The sequence below is a fragment of the Medicago truncatula genome, chromosome 6 (assembly GCF_003473485.1).
Source record: "Medicago truncatula cultivar Jemalong A17 chromosome 6, MtrunA17r5.0-ANR, whole genome shotgun sequence".
In the NCBI taxonomy this organism is placed as follows: Eukaryota; Viridiplantae; Streptophyta; class Magnoliopsida; order Fabales; family Fabaceae; genus Medicago; species Medicago truncatula.
In genome coordinates, this window is record NC_053047.1 from 32,844,497 (window position 1) to 32,861,050 (window position 16,554).

Below are 16,554 nucleotides of genomic sequence, written 5' to 3' on the forward strand. Positions count from 1 at the left end.
TTATTGTTTTACTAATCATCTTACTCTAAGCAAAGTCTTGAGAGTTCAAACTAAGAGTACAGAGAAATTTTTAAAGGGTCACTATTCAACCCCCACTTCTAGTGACATTTACTTCAACTTCAGAACTGATAGCCCAATTCAGCACAACACCACAACCCACATAAACAACCAACTCCCTACCTAAACAACGCCTGTCACATCCCCTCGATCAGTTCTCGTCTCCCGAGAGATTCAAGTCCAGAACTTCCAACACGACACCGTTCAAACCACACCACTACAATCACGACAAACACCACAAAAACCAACACCACTGCTATCCCACCGATGAACCACAACTACCTCCCAAAAATCTACCACAAAACCACCACCAACAGTCGCCAACCACCCATCTTTGATGCCGCCACACGACGCTTTCTATCAACACTAGCACTCGAAAACCCCGTATGCACACCACCAGAGAACCACCACCCAAACGCTGCAAATCACTACCCTCTCATCTCCACGGAAACACCACGATATAACCACCAGAAATACCGCACATCACCACCTAACACACCTTACATAACCACCACCTTACCATCATGGAAACAACGCTCCATCACCACCATTGAACCACCCAATAGCACTACACACGACAAAACATCACAGGGAGCAGCTGGTGTAGTAGCCAAAACGTGATAGCAAGGCGTAACTAAATCGAGTCAAGTAGATCTAACTTAGAAACCAATATAACTGTAACAAAAAATGAACCCATAACATAGGACATCCAAATCAACCAAGAGGGACAGACTGGTTCAGGCGCAACAAAAAAGAAAGAGAAAACAAAAGATGAAAAACCGCTGCTGAGACGCAACCGAGTTACCAGAACCACCTCCGGCGGGAGAAAAAACTCGTCGCCGAAGATCGGGGAGATGGTGGTGCGAAGGGCCAGGGCCGCTCATCGCACCACCAGAAATCGCATCTACATGGTAAGGATTGGAGATTTGGAAGAAGAGAGGTGAGGGTGGCGGAATGCAAATGTAGAGAGAGGTCAGAGGATTTAGGTCAAACTCTACAATTACTTTCTTATTAATAAGATCATCCCTAACGAGGTCTGAAATTTTGAAGACTCGGTAATTGTTAGGTACCCCTATTATGGAGAATTTTTTTTAGGTCTAATAAGAGTCAATGTCTCACTTAAGATCTCAATCTTAAGTGGGATCCACATTTTTTTAACTAGACTTTTGATTCGTGCTACCGCACGGGTCATACCACGTAGAAGTTAATCGAATCAGTCGCATTAATGTAAACATATATAGTTAATAGAAATTTTAGAACAATTTAAAAATATGTTCCCTTCTAAGACAACAAAAGGAACAAAATTAAATGGTAGCATACATAACAAAAAGGTTTGAACATTAACCATCAAGATACATTACGAAAGACTTCGTGATAAACAACATTTGAGGTTGTATTAGTGTTCTCTCGATCTCCATCAACGATTAGTAGTTCCAAACCTTTTTTATAATTAGACATGAATTGTTTCCTCTAAATTATAGCAGATATGACACAATAAGTCTGCTTACCATTTGTGACATCAGATAATGGATTTCGTTTTGAAGGATTGTTGCGTTTATGCCCAAGCTCAACTGATGTTCTTGCAATTTTGGTGCGTTTGTTTGGTGGTTCCATTTTACTTTCTTAACATCAACCCGATTTGCTCAATTGTTTTCACATCTATACTGACTGAAAACTAAATTAATAATCAATTTGTGTGTTCATCATATGCAAGATGTTGTATCGAGAAAATCTCTACAGTTAATATCACTATCAGTGGTGTATGAGATTTGAAAGCTGAACTAAAATTTAAGACTATAGAGATGCATGATTTCTACTTAAAAAAACTATTTTAATTTCCCCTATATCATAAATGTTGGTGCGTCATCCATGCCAAAAAATGGGCTGTTATGAGATTTGAAAGCTAAACTAAAACATAAGACTATAGAGATGCATGATTTCAGCCCTAAATTAAAACAGACTTTCAATTCCCTCTATGTCATAAATGTTGGTGCGCCAGGTATGCCTAAACTTGGGGTGCCAATAATGATGGAGTAAACACATAAAAGGCAAGTCAACCTGTATGCATTTAAGAAAAACTAACAAATAATATCATTTATTTATTCTTTGGTTGCTTTTTTTTTTTTGGTAGATTTCTTTGTCTGATTTTAATAGCGTTTAATCATATCTGAAGAATTAAATGATATTATTGACAACTAAATACTCATGCCATTAGCTTGGTAAATATTCACTTGCACGTTTTTGAATATAACTACCTATATGTTATTAATTTTTTAAAAACGTGCAACACTTATTTTTTATTTTTTTCAATATGACCCATGAAAAAAATTTATAAATGCAGTTCAGTAGAACAGGTAGTGTCGATGACACGCATGCAATAAGATTATTATATTTGGCAACGCAACAGTAGAAATTGAAATTCAGGTGAATATCGAGGAAAAAAAGGATAACATCTTAAAATATATTTAAAAAATTCTTATATTAAGGAAACCATTCTTATAATTTAAAAAAAAAAAAAATCCGCAGGCATGAACTTTGTTGTTAAAAAAAAAAGTAGAATGATAAGTTGCATTACTGTTTTAAAAATATTATGACTTTTGTTAGTGCGGTTGTATCGTCGCTAAAGTAATGACACCATGCTATGAAGCTTAATTAGAAATTTCAAATAGCATGAAGTTTGTGTTAACAAAAAGGTAGACTAATGATTTGCATCAATAAGATAGAAATTTAGTTGCAATAAATAAAAGTCTATAATAGTTGAAAACAATGAATCAACCAAAACATAGCATCCTTAAAACAAAAAAACTTAAAACATAGCAAATACATATTACATGACATTAGACAACACATAATCAAAACCATCAGACAACTAAAAATCGAATGTGCAATATAGCAATGCATTGTGACCCAAATCTTTTTTGCTAGGCCTTAATGCCTTCCACTTGTACAGATTCCTTGCGGTGCAAATTTTTTCCAATCCCCTCCAATTGATCAAAGAAATTAGTGCAATCGAAGGTCATTATCCTTTTGGATCTAATGGAGCTGAAAATGATAAAAAAATTCAAAGAAATTAGTGCAAGTTTAAAAATATATATGAAACAAAACATAAGAGATCAAGAACGAAGATGAAACATGGTTAGATTTTGTTGTGTTATTTGTACCCTTCAAGCAGTGCAAGGCTAAGAGAGTTTGTCATCACTTTCCATTGTTAAGTCTAACCTGTTTTGACGGAAAAATGATGTTAGCCAATGATAGTGGGAATACAATCGTTAATATGCACTACATGTTAAATGAATCATTAATATACATGAAAGGTTATGAGATCTACGGCTGAGATGTAAGGAGTGGTTGACTGAGTTGAAATGAATCATTAATATACATGAAATGTTATGAGATCTACGGCTGAGATGTAAGGAGTGGTTGACTGGGTTGATTAACATTAAATGCAATCGTTAATATACATGAAAGATTATAAGATCTACGACTGTGATGTAAGGAGTGGTTGACTGAATCGTTAATATACACTACATGTTAAATGAATCATAAATATACATGAAAGGTTATGAGATCTACGGCTGAGATGTAAGGAGTGATTGACTGAGTTGATTAACATTAAATGCAATTGTTAATATACATGAAATGTTATGAGATCTACGGCTGAGATGTAAGGAGTGATTGACTGAGTTGAAATGAATCATTAATATACATGAAAGATTATGAGATCTACAACTGAGATGTAAGGAGTGGTTGACTGAGTTGATTAACATTAAATGCAATCGTTAATATACATGAAAGGTTATGAGATCTACGGCTGAGATGTAAAGAGTGGTTGACTGAGTTGATTAACATTAATTACGGTTTAGGGAGCGAAAATGAGAATAGATTAGGGCAAACATGCTAGCTTGGCAAGTCTAGCTTTTATAATAAAGGATATTAAAAAATTGAAATGTAATAATATAAAATTATTGGTAATATGTTGGGTTGGATGAATTGAGTCCTTATTAAGTATCACTATTAAAAAAATTATAAATGAATGATGTGTACACGGGAGACACATTTGAACATCCAAAAATATGTGTATCCATTATGAATGCTTTAAGAAACTAGAAGTAGTCATTCTTTAGTAAGAAAATAAAAAATTGCGTTACAAGGATCAAACTCAAATTCCCAAAGTCGGTTATTACTAGAAATTTTTCCTCTTATTTCATCCGTCCTTATGACTATAATCACCAAGTGCTTATTATTAATGATATATTTCTTTTAACTTCCAAGTGCTAAATACTAAAATTTATAATTCAAAAAATTCGTGATGGATACAATGAAGTTATTTGTTATTTAAAAAAAAAAGTTGCATCCCTAACTCAGCGTCCTAAATTCGTCACCGACTATACATACACTAAGGTTTTGTTTGCAAGTAGGGTTGGAAATAGGCCAGGCGAGGCCAGACTTTGATAGGCCTGAGTCTGGCCTACGAAAAATTTTGCAGGCCTATGGCCTTTCATAGGCCTATTTTTTTGGCTTGACCTATTTAAAAGCCTGGCCTGGCCTAAAAACCTATTTACAGGCCTACTTACTATTAAAGTCACTAAACATTCAATTTTATCTACTTTTAAATAGGCTTAATAGGCCTCAAAGCCTATTTCAGTGTAAGACTTACACTACTATAAGGCCTTAAAAGCCTATTTCACTATAAAACTTTAAAGCTTATTTAAAAAGTCCACTATGAAGCCTAACATGCATAAACAGGCCGGCCTATTAGATTTCATAGGCTTTTTTGATAGCCTAAGCCTAACATATTTACTTAAATAGGCTTTTTAAAAAGTCTAAGCCTAGCCTTTTTAATAAACAGGTCAGGCCAGGCCATAGGCCCCTGTAGGCCGGCCTGGCCTATTCCCAACCCTATTTGCAAGTTTGGAGAGGAGGGGAATGAAAGGTTTTGAGGGGTGGAAAATATGAGGGAAAATTAAGAAATCTTTCAATTTTTTTTAAAAGAGTGGTTTTTCAAAGAATGATAAATTAATAAATATGATCACTATATTTTAAATTTGAAAAATAATATAATAGCTGTTATACCCTGATTTTGGACCTAAAAATACCCGTTCAAATTTCTTTTTAACACTGATATTTGTCAATTCTCTGATATTTTACTCTGAATTTTTACTCTTTTTAAAACGTATTTTACTGCCTCTGTCTTTTCTGACATTACAAGTCATTTAAGAACTCTCTGAAACGTCGCATTACTTTTCTTGCATTTTATTTCAAAAATCATACAAAAGGGTATTTTGGTCATTTCCTGCAGTGAAACCCATTTTAGTCCCTGTGTTTGCCTCTGAGTCTTTTCAATTTGTCTGTACAAATCATTGTTGAGTCTTTGTTTAAAAATCATTTCAAAAATTGCATCTGAGTCAGTCTGAGTCAGTTTAGTCCCCAGGGGCATTTTGGTCTTTTCCTGTCAAAATTTCGGCAGAGAGGTATTTTAAAATACCTCATTTTTGTAGCTGGTTCATTTTAGTCCTTTCGTTGATTTTATTTTTGGTTTCACTTTACGTTTTGTCCAATTTACCAATTTTAGTCCAATTTTATTTTTTATTGCATTTTAGTCCCTGAAACAGTTTCTAAAATTGCATTTTAGTCCAAAACATTTAAAAATTTCATTTCAGTCTATTTTTTATTATTGCAGTTTAGTCCTTTTAGTTTCCTTTTTTGCAGGAAGGTCCTTGAATCAAATACGGTGCAAGTCCAGGTGTCATCACCCCATTGGGTCTCAAGTACACATGTCAGTTATAAAAACAACACAGTGCCAGAATTTCAGAGGATCCATTAATCACACGCCACCTCAACAAACAAAAATCAGATTCTCTCTCTCCATTCAGTTAGATCAGAACCCAGAAAATCACCAAGAACACAGAGAAATATCACAAACCCTAACTCACAGATTCATCACAAATTCACCAAAATTCAACCAAAATCATCAAAAATCAACACGAGATTCAACAAATTCATCACAGTTCTCAGTGATTCATTGAAGAATCATCATCATCGAACTAATTCCTCTGCAATTCAAGTGCGGATCCGTCACCATTTGGCGACAAATCCAAACACGATCACAGAGGTAACCGTGAGAAGAAGAGGGAAAGAAAACGAAGAAGATTGAACCGGTGAAGAAGAAGATAAAGATCCGAATCTGTTTCGAAGCAAGAAACCTCACCGGAAACGATTCAAGTTCTTCCTCAAAGATCTCCGTTTGAATCTCCAACTAAACCAGAGGTAAGACGCGTGAACCTCATCTTTCTTTCTCGAAAAGCATCAATAAGGACGAATCAATGTAGATCTTCAAAGTTCTAAGAGTTTCTTTCAGCAAAACTAAAAAAAACTAAATAAAAAAAAACACTTTCAAAACCGTATCAAGATCTTTAGATCTACATTGAATCAAGTTCTATTTGTGAAAACCAGTGTTAGAATCATATCTAGGATGAAAAAACGAAGAGTTTGATGCAAGATTCGTGAATTTCTGGTTAGGTTAGAGGTGGCCGGAAAACTGGAGATCTCACCGGAGAAGATGAAGATTCCGGCGGACCTATGAAGGTTCCGGCCAGATCTTCATCTTCCCCGGCCGTTCATCCAGAAGTCCGGCAGGGAAAGGGAAGAGAGAGGCGAGAGCTTCTCTCACTAGGTGAGAGTTAGAGAGAGAAAGAGAATGAAAGAATGAAAAAACCGGTGCACACATGCTTATATAAGCCAGTGAACCGGACCGGTCAATCCCCTTCGTTCCTGGCCGTTGGATCTAGGGTTTCCTCCCCTGGATCAATCCAACGCTCCCTGCGAATCCGGATCCTTTGGTTTTGGTTTGGGCTTTGCTCTTTTCGTTTTTGTTTTTTTCTTGCTATTCACACCCTGTTTTCTTGCTGATTGAACCTCTGTGTGCTTAATTTTTTCTCCAAAAAATTCCTAAAAATCGTTATATGTTTCTTAATACATTTTAATACTTTTGTGGTATTTTTCAATAGTTTAAAAAATGTTAAAAATGTGTGTGTTATTTTTCTTGATTAATTTTGTGTTTGATCTAAGTTTGTGTATTTTTGTGGTATATTTTCTCATAAAATGTTGGCATGTGATGTGGATGATTGGTGTGTAATTTCATGGTGAATATGTTGCTGATCACATGTATGTTTTGCTGATTGTGGATGTGGATTTTCATTTCTTTCTTGTTTTGCAAGTAATGTGTGTTTTTATCAAGAAATAAAGTGCAAAATATCTTTAAAAATGTGTCATGATTCTTGGCTTGAATGTGTCCTATTTGTTCCCACATTATAGCTCAAAATCAAACCCCTTTAACATTGCTATAATGAGGGGATTATAGGTCATATGCATGTCTAAGTGTCATAACCAATTTTAGGTATATTTTGCCACTTTATTTCATTTCATTACTTTTTTTTTTCTCTCTTGCTATTCTATTCAATTTTGTTTACCTTTCTACTATTTTTATGCCTTATGATACTAACCATTTCATCTCACATTTCATTCATCCCATAGTTTTGGCATCATTTTTCTATTCATTTCTATATCAAATGGGTTTGTAATAATTTTAGATAGATTAGTTCCTTTTTTTTAATTCCTTGCAAGACCATAGCATGTATTTAGGACTCAAATGTAAAGGACTATGGACACTATAAGTGATGTACACCAACACGAGCACCGACACATGCACACACCCCACATGGATGTTCTAGATGCATGATTAGGGAATGTATGTTTAGATGTATGCTTAGGTTTTACGACGCTTAGACAAAAAAATCATTTTTTTCAAAAAATGTTAATAACCTCACTTGAAAACCTTTTTTCTAAAATAGGAGTCAAAACTCCCCATCCCTGGCCTTTTTTAGGACGTAGTGCGGTGGCTAAACCGAGTGTTGCCTCGAGTTTTAGTCGTCACGCAATACTACACTCAAACTAGACCTTCTTGCGAATAAACATGGAACGGACGTTGTCCCGTGCTACCATGATATACGTAAGAGAGGTTGTAGTTTGGGAACTTGATTAGAACCTTGGTTACTATTATCCTAAACTTTAGTTTACCGGGCACCGTGTCCGCCCATGGCTCCTCGACTTTAATCTCAACCCTCCCTGTTTTCTCTGTAATTGAAAAAGCAATCATGCATACATGCATAATTTTTTCTCATGCATTCATCGAAGGATTGGACAAATTAAAAACTTTGTAAACATTACAGGTATGAAGAAGACTAAATCCTACAAGTTCAAGGAGGTTGATTTGGTTAGTTTGAGAGAATTGGCACTCAAGGTTAAGAATCAAACAGGTTTCCGACTCCGGTATGGTGGTTTGCTTACTATTCTCCGGACTAATGTTGAAGAGAAGCTCGTGCACACTCTAGTGCAATTCTATGACCCGAGTTTCCGCTGCTTCACTTTCCCGGATTTCCAGTTGGTCCCTACTCTTGAGGCTTACTCATACTTGTTAGGTTCACCTATAGCCGAGAAGACGCCTTTCACCGGTCCCGGGACTTCTCTTACTCCTCTGGTTATTGCTAAGGATCTCTATCTCAAGACTTCCGATGTCTCTAAGCATCTTACTACCAAGTCTCACATCCGAGGGTTCACTTCAAAGTATCTACTTGAGCAAGCTAATCTCGAAACTACTTGTCAGGACGCACTCGAGGCTATTCTTGCATTGCTTATCTATGGGCTCATTCTCTTCCCGAATCTCGACAACTTTGTGGACATGAATGCTATTGAGATCTTCCATTCTAGGAACCCGGTCCCTACCTTGCTAGCAGACACATACCATGCTATCCATGACCGGACTCTCAAAGGTCGTGGGTATATCCTTTGCTGCGTGCCTCTCCTATATAGGTGGTTTATTTCTCACCTTCCGAGCTCCTTCCATGACAACTCGGAGGATTGGTCCTACTCACAGCGGATGATGGCTCTCTCTCCTAACGAGGTGGTCTGGATCACTCCCGCCGCTCAAGTTAAGGAAATTATTACTGGTTGTGGAGACTTTCTCAATGTACCTCTTCTTGGTACCCGTGGGGGAATCAACTACAATCCGGAGCTTGCTATGAGACAGTTTGGGTTCCCTATGAAGACAAAGCCCATCAATCTTGCTACATCCCCGGAGTTCTTCTACTATTCGAATGCCCCCACCGGACAAAGGGAGGCTTTCACAAGGGCTTGGTCTAAGATCCGTAGGAAGAGTGTGAAGCATTTGGGTGTGAGATCTGGTATTGCTCATGAGGCCTATACTCAGTGGGTAATAAACCGAGCTGAAGAGATTGGTATGCCATACCCTGCTATGAGACATGTGGCTACATCTGCTCCATCTATACCTTTACCTCTACCTCCCGCAATTCAAGAGATGTATCAGGAGCATCTAGCTATGGAAAGTCGTGAGAAACAAATGTGGAAAGCCCGATACAATGAGGCTGAGAATCTAATCATGACTTTGGATGGCAAAGATGAGCAGAAGACTCATGAGAACCTGATGTTGAAGAAGGAATTGGTTAAGGTCCGAAGGGAACTGATGAGATAAAACCGCAAGTGCACGGTCTTACCGAAGTAGTATAAAAGAGTATCGTTCCAATAGGGAGTAGTTTAATTTAATTAACCTTTAGAGATGATTAGAAGAGAGAAGAGGTTGTAAATTGGGGGTTTTTAAACGGTTAAAAGCAATATAATAAAAGAGCCTTGGGATCGTTGGTTTCATCTAAATAACAAGTCCTTCTCAAACCAAAACCATAAACTTATAATGTTATGTTAGACCTAATTTCTCAAGACAGTTTCTCTTAAGTTCCTCTAGCAACCAAGCCTATTTCGCTGACTTGATTACTATTGGATTTTGGTTCCTCTAACAACCAAGCCTATTTCGCTGACTTGATTGTTATTAGTTCCCTTGAAGATCGAAACTATATGTCTCAAAGATTGCAAAGCCTATTTCGCTGACTTTGCAATCCTTGTCTGAATTCACTTGTTCGAATATCAAAGCTCCACTTTCGTTTTATGAATTGATATTTGGAATAATGGACGAACAATTATCAAACCCTCCACTTTCGTTTCCACAGTTTGATAATGGTTAATCCATGTTAAGACGGTGAATTCAGATAAGAAACTAGGGTTACATAAGATTAAGGCTTAGGGCTTGGTTTGATTAGGATTACGTCATTTAGACTTATCCAACAATCCCAAGACAAGAAGAAGTCTACTCACTCATGTTCATCGTAGACATGGGGGAGAAGAGAGAAAACATGAAAGTAAAAGACAGGAAAATAAAGGAAAGGAAAAGAACTTTATTGAAAAGCAATTGTCACTTATTGTATTCCAAGTAAAGATGAATATTTAGTGATGGCTAGCTACTCTATTTATAGTACACAATTGACTTAAAATCTAAGCAAGTATATTCCTAGAATATTTCTCGGTAGATTGTGCGCCAAAATAGAATAGCTTGGAGTCAAAGCAAAAGCAGCAAAAGGCATCTGGAGGGTGGCACGGCCGTGCCAAGGCTAGCACGGGCCGTGCCAAGCTTCTGACTTGTGGGAGATATATTTTGTTTCCCAATCTTCATATTTTTGTGTCCAATCTGCTCCAAATCCCTTTCTTTTGCTCCAAGACTCTCTCCATCCAATATTCTTCCCTGAAATATAATAAATTGCATTTTAAAGTAAACTATCCTAAAAAGGAAATAATACTAATATAAAATAATATAAAATCTAAATAAAACTAAACTAAATAGCATATTAAAATAGCATATAAATGACTCATCAAACTCCCCCATACTTGAATCTTTGCTTGTCCTCAAGCAAAAGGCATAAACATAGTAGCATCAATAGTTAAATCAAATGACAATTAATTAAAGCACATGTCTCCTCAAGGGCTTAAATCCCAAAATGTACACTAATCACAAACTCAAGTATTTCTTGAAATCTTTATTCTACCCAACAATCAAGTTTCAAGTGAGTGTGTGTGTGGAGTCCAACCCTTTTCTTGCTCCTATATAAGATAGGTATAATGAGGAAACATGGTCTAATCCTAGCACTAAACTAACCAAGAAAAATTCCTTCTACAATTCATATAAGAGAGATGGGAGTTTTTGAGAATCTTTGTTCTTTTGCCATATGCACATTTTAAGTTCTTTATTTAAGGAACAACATTTTCACGTAGGAGGTCGGAGGGCCTACCCCCTTCCCCAATCTAGATTCAATGGTATTCCTTAAAACATCGTCTTCACGTAGGAAGTCGGGGGGCCTACCTCCTTCCCCAATCTAGTTTCAACAATGCTTTTTAAAGTTTTTCTCAAGATAACAATCACCTTTACGTAGGAAGTCGGAGGGCCTACCTCCTTCCCCAATCTAGATTCAGTGATGAGATCTTGGAATTATTTGGCTTTTTGGCTTTTTATGATCTCCCTTATACTCACTTATACTACTGGCGCTTTGAGAATTTTTAAAGGTTAATGCACCACTAAGATTAGAACGCGTTTCCTTAAAATACCTATTCATACATTTACTCAAGGGAAGCAACTTTGTGTTTTTCTCATTGGAGAATTTTATTCACTTTAAAACAAGATGTGGTTATATCAAGAAGACTTAAAACACAAGAGTTTGCTTTTATGTACAAGAATCAACAAAATAAGAGGAGACAATGAAAAATTTTGTGTCATGATGTTTTCAATAAAAATTAGCTACTTAACTATGCCTTTTACCATAAAACAGAACAAAAGAATAAAGTTCAAGGGAGTTTGGAAACACTACGACTACTGTCACTTTATTAGGCTCCCCCCACACTTAGGAGAAGCATTGTCCTCAATGATTCAAGAGAAAAGAAAAATAAAAGAGAAGGAGAGGTAGAAGAGTGAGATAGAGATTGAAGAGATAAGGTGAAAAAGAGGAAGAGGAAAGCTCACATTTTTATTGAGGTCCATAGGGAGGGCCCTGAAGGTGTAAGTGTTGCATCATGTTCCGAAGCATTTGGTTATTTTCTTCGGATATGCGGTTGCCCCGAAGGACATCATTTCTTAGCCCAGATAATTCAACACCTTGCCTTTGTTGCTCGGTGCTTATCCTTTGTACCTCGGTTTGCATCCATGCCCATCTTTCATTGTTGTCGTTATGGTCATGGGGCTCTTCGTCATGGTGCATGTGGGCACCTTCTTCTTCACCTTGATTATGCTCTTCATGTACCTGTAATCCATCACCAACATACAACAAATTTTCCTCCACCTCGGGGTTAGTCCGAGATGGGTTAGGAAGTAGAAATAATAGTGGTATGCGAAGTTGAAGTGCATAAGTCATGGGTGGGTGAATCTTAATGAAGTTCATAGCAACAAGGGTTTCAATATTAAGTCTATTGTTGCCCTCAATTGGATTTATCCCATCTTCCTCACCTACTCCAAACTTTCTAGCGATGAAGGTAATGATACCACCGACTACTATCTCAGCTCTATTGTCAGGTCTAGCTCCTATGGAGGAAAGGTAGTCAAGTAGGTAGAAACAAGTATTAACGGGATTGTTACGAAGCATTGCCCAAAGCATAAAAAGTTCATCCGTCCTAGTTGTTCCTACTTCTTTTCTACCCCAAATGGTACAAGCCATGACTCTCTGGAGGTATCTAAGCACGGGGTTGTGAATGTTACTAGCCTTGTTGTTGCGAGGATTGTATTGCCTTAACCCGGTAATGCGTTTCCAAAAAAGAGCGGGGTCATAGTGTTCCGACTTTAAATTTGGATTCCAAGAGTCATGGATGAACCCCGCATTTGCAAAGTCCATCTCTAAACAGAAATTTTCAAGAGACATCTCATAATCCATATTCAAAAGTCGGAAGGAAACTCTATGATCGGGGTTGTCAAAATTCACCTTATCCTTCGTAAATTCAATAGAACTTAAGAATTCATAAGTGAAATTTTCGAAGCCCTTCATAGGTCTAAGCATGTCAACCCATCCTAAATTTCCTAGTAAGCTAAACACATTATCCCTTAGTCCTAGCACACTCAAAGTATAAGGATCTGGATATCGACAAGGATGCAAAGGTTTAGAGAGAAGAATTTTGTACCTGTCCCTTTGCTTGGTGTCCTTGAAGATTATTCCATGATTCGTGGCTTTAGTTTTCTTCTTTTGTTGTGGTCCTCCGGAAGAGCTTGCTCCACCTTTCCTAGATGCCATTTATCCGGAACCTTGGTTGACCGTTTGTGTTTTGGGTGAGGGTTGGGTGTTGGGGAAATGTTTTGAGTAGAAAAGGTTGGTTGGGTGATGGGGTTGGGGTTTGAGTAAGTGGTAGGAGTTGGATTGGGTGAATGGATGAAGAATTTGTGGGTTTTTAGGTAGGTGAATGGGGGCTACGAATTTGATGATATTTGGGAGGGATGGAGGAAAGTTGTTTTTGATTAATGGGTTATGATTGAAATGGTTTTGTGAATGATTGGGTGAAGAAATTATGTGAAATGGTGAGGTTTTTGGGGGAGATATGGAAGCTTTGAAATTCTATGGTTATGGAGGTTTTTTGAGAGAAGTGTAAATGAGAGAAAGTTTGTGGTGGAGAATGAGGGAAGAAGAAGATGAAAAGGTGGGTTTATCCTTACCTGTAGTTGGGCACGGCCGTGCCAACCTTAGCATGGGCCGTGCCAACTTTCTGGATTTAAACTGGTGTTTGGAAGGTTAAGGTCTGGCACGGCCGTGCTAGTGTGAGCACGGGCCGTGCCAAGGTTCTGGACAGTGGCCTCAAAATTTTTCTTGTTTTGCTTGAATCACCTTCGGACAATTACCTACAGAATAACTTAAAAACAAAAACGAAAGCAGTTAAATACGTGGGTTGCCTCCCACGAAGCGCTTCTTTATAGTCATTAGCTTGACGTTATAAGAAAGTGTCCTTAGAATGGGTCAAAGAGGTCATGTTGTGTAGATGGCGCTAATAAGCGTTCTTTCACTTTATGACCTTTGATCATATTATAAGAGTAGAGGGCGAGACTTTTCATATAATTCTCCAACTCAAATCCTATCAACTCATCGCTCACTTGAAAAACAATCCTACCGTTTTGAACATCTACTATAGCACCCGCAGTGGCGAGAAAGGGTCGTCCTAAGATTATAGGGCATGCATTGTCCTCATCTATGTCAAGCACCATGAAATCAGTTGGGATTTCCATCCCTTCTATTTTAACGGGGACGTCCTCGACATATCCGACAGGTTGTATATCAGAACGATCGGCTAACTTCAATGTTGTGGCGGTAGGCTTTAGCTTGCCCAACCCCAGCCTTGTAAAGAGGGGTAGGGGCAACAGACTAACACTAGCTCCTAAGTCACACAAGGCATGGTTTAAGGTTTCATTCCCTATCATACAAGGGATGGCAAAACTTCCTGGATCTCTAAGCTTTGTAGGTGGCTTCTTGATGATTGCGCTATTGTCCTTTGTCAAAGCTATTGTTTCATTATGATCTATAGCCTTTTTCTTTGAAAAAATTTCTTTTAAAAACTTGGCGTATAGAGGCATATGAGACAAAGCTTCAGCATAGGGGATTTGAACGCAAATCTTTCGAATTATGTTAAAGAGTTTAGTGAATTGAGCCTCCAAGTGGAGCTTAGTAAGCCTTAAAGGTGTTAGGGCTTTGTTTTTATCAAGCGGTTTCTCACTTTTTATCACACCATTCTTACCTAGACACCTGACACTCTCCTTCTTGACACTTTTGGCCTTAGTAACAGTCTCTTCTATCTTACTACCCCCTAAAAAAATAGCGTTGACATGGGCTTTGGGGTTTGTTTCAGGCTGACCAGGAAAGACTCCTGGTGTTTGAGAAGAGGTGGCCACTTATTGGGCCATTTGGGAGATTTGGGTCTCAAGCATTTTGGTGTGCGTGGCGATGGAATCAACTTTGGTATTGAGTTTGGAGAGAGAGTCGTTCAGAAATCCTGTTTGGTTTTTCAATTCTTGAAGATTTTTATTTTGATTTGCAATGCAATTTTCCAGTAAAATCTCCAAACTTGATTTCTGAGCCACTCTCTGGTTGTTTGTATAGCCAGGTGGTGCTGCTTGTCCATAGGAACCTTGAGGATTTTTGTAAAAATTTTGATTTGGCCTCATTCCTTGGTTGTATTGAGCGTAATTCAGTTGCTCAATGTTGGCAGCACTGCCTAACTGGCAATCAACACCTATATGACCAGTTATACCACAGATTTCACAAGGAGGGGATGCAGAAGAAGGTGGGACAGCATTAACATTAAGTTTTTCAATTTTTTGTGTTAATGCCTCAACCTTAGCAGCAAGGTGGTTATATTCAGAGACTTCGTGTATACCTGCCTCTTTCTTAGAGGGAGTAGGAGTGGTGACGGCTCTTTCGTTGGTCCATTGGTAGTGATTCTGAGCCATGTCCTCAATCAAAGCATAAGCCTCCGTGTAGTTTTTGTTCATTAGAGCTCCACCTGCAGCTGCATCAACAGACATCTTAGTGGTATATGACAAGCCATTATAAAACGTGTGGACTATAAGCCACTTCTCTAGGCCATGGTGGGGACAAAGTCTAAGCATTTCCTTGAAACGCTCCCACACCTCATAGAGAGACTCCCCATCTTTTTGATTGAAACGCGTAATTTGGTCTCTAAGCTTAGCTGTTTTAGATGGGGGAAAGAATCGGGCGAGGAATGCTCGCCTCATATCGTCCCATGAAGTAATGGAACCGACTTCTAGGGAATGGAACCAAGCGCTAGCTCTATCCCTTAAGGAAAGGGAAAGAGATGAAGTCTTACGGCTTCTTGGTTCTCTTTTATGGTGCCACTGAGTCTAAGGAAGGAAGAAATATGGAGATTTGGATCCTCAGTGGGTGATCCAGAAAACTGGTTTTGCTGCACTAAATTGAGTAGTGCAGGCTTGATTTCGAAGTTATTACCCGCAACCGTTGGGTACACGATAATAGCTTGTGGCTCTTCCGTTGAAGGAGTAGCATACTCTTTGAGAGTATGTTCAGCCATAGCGGTATTATTTTGTGCCTCTCTCTTTTTCTTATGCAAAAATCTTTCGATCTCAGGAATAAATTCTCCGAGACTTTTACTTCTTCGCATAAGAAACCGAGAACCCAAGAAGTTAGTGGTAAAAACAAAAAGAAAGAAAAGTAGAAGAAAAGAGGAAGAGAAGAGAGTTCTAATCACAAGGAAAGAGTTAATCAAATTAGTTTACTCCCCGGCAGCGGCGCCAAAAACTTGATGAGATAAAACCGCAAGTGCACGGTCTTACCGAAGTAGTATAAAAGAGTATCGTTCCAACAGGGAGTAGTTTAATTTAATTAACCTTTAGAGATGATTAGAAGAGAGAAGAGGTTGTAAATTGGGGGTTTTTAAACGGTTAAAAGCAATATAATAAAAGAGCCTTGGGATCGTTGGTTTCATCTAAATAACAAGTCCTTCTCAAACCAAAACCATAAACTTATAATGTTATGTTAGACCTAATTTCTCAAGACAGTTTCTCTTAAGTTCCTCTAGCAACCAAGCCTATTTCGCTGACTT

At 37.9% G+C, this 16,554-nt stretch overlaps 1 non-coding gene across 1 annotated transcript; it reads left to right on the plus strand.

The window, feature by feature from the left end:
• The first annotated feature begins 15,554 nt into the window (after window positions 1-15,554).
• Window positions 15,555-15,661, plus strand: LOC112416173 (small nucleolar RNA R71). Its single transcript, XR_003006480.1, has one exon. It is a non-coding gene; the product is annotated as a small nucleolar RNA R71 (small nucleolar RNA).
• Window positions 15,662-16,554: the final 893 nt, after the last annotated feature.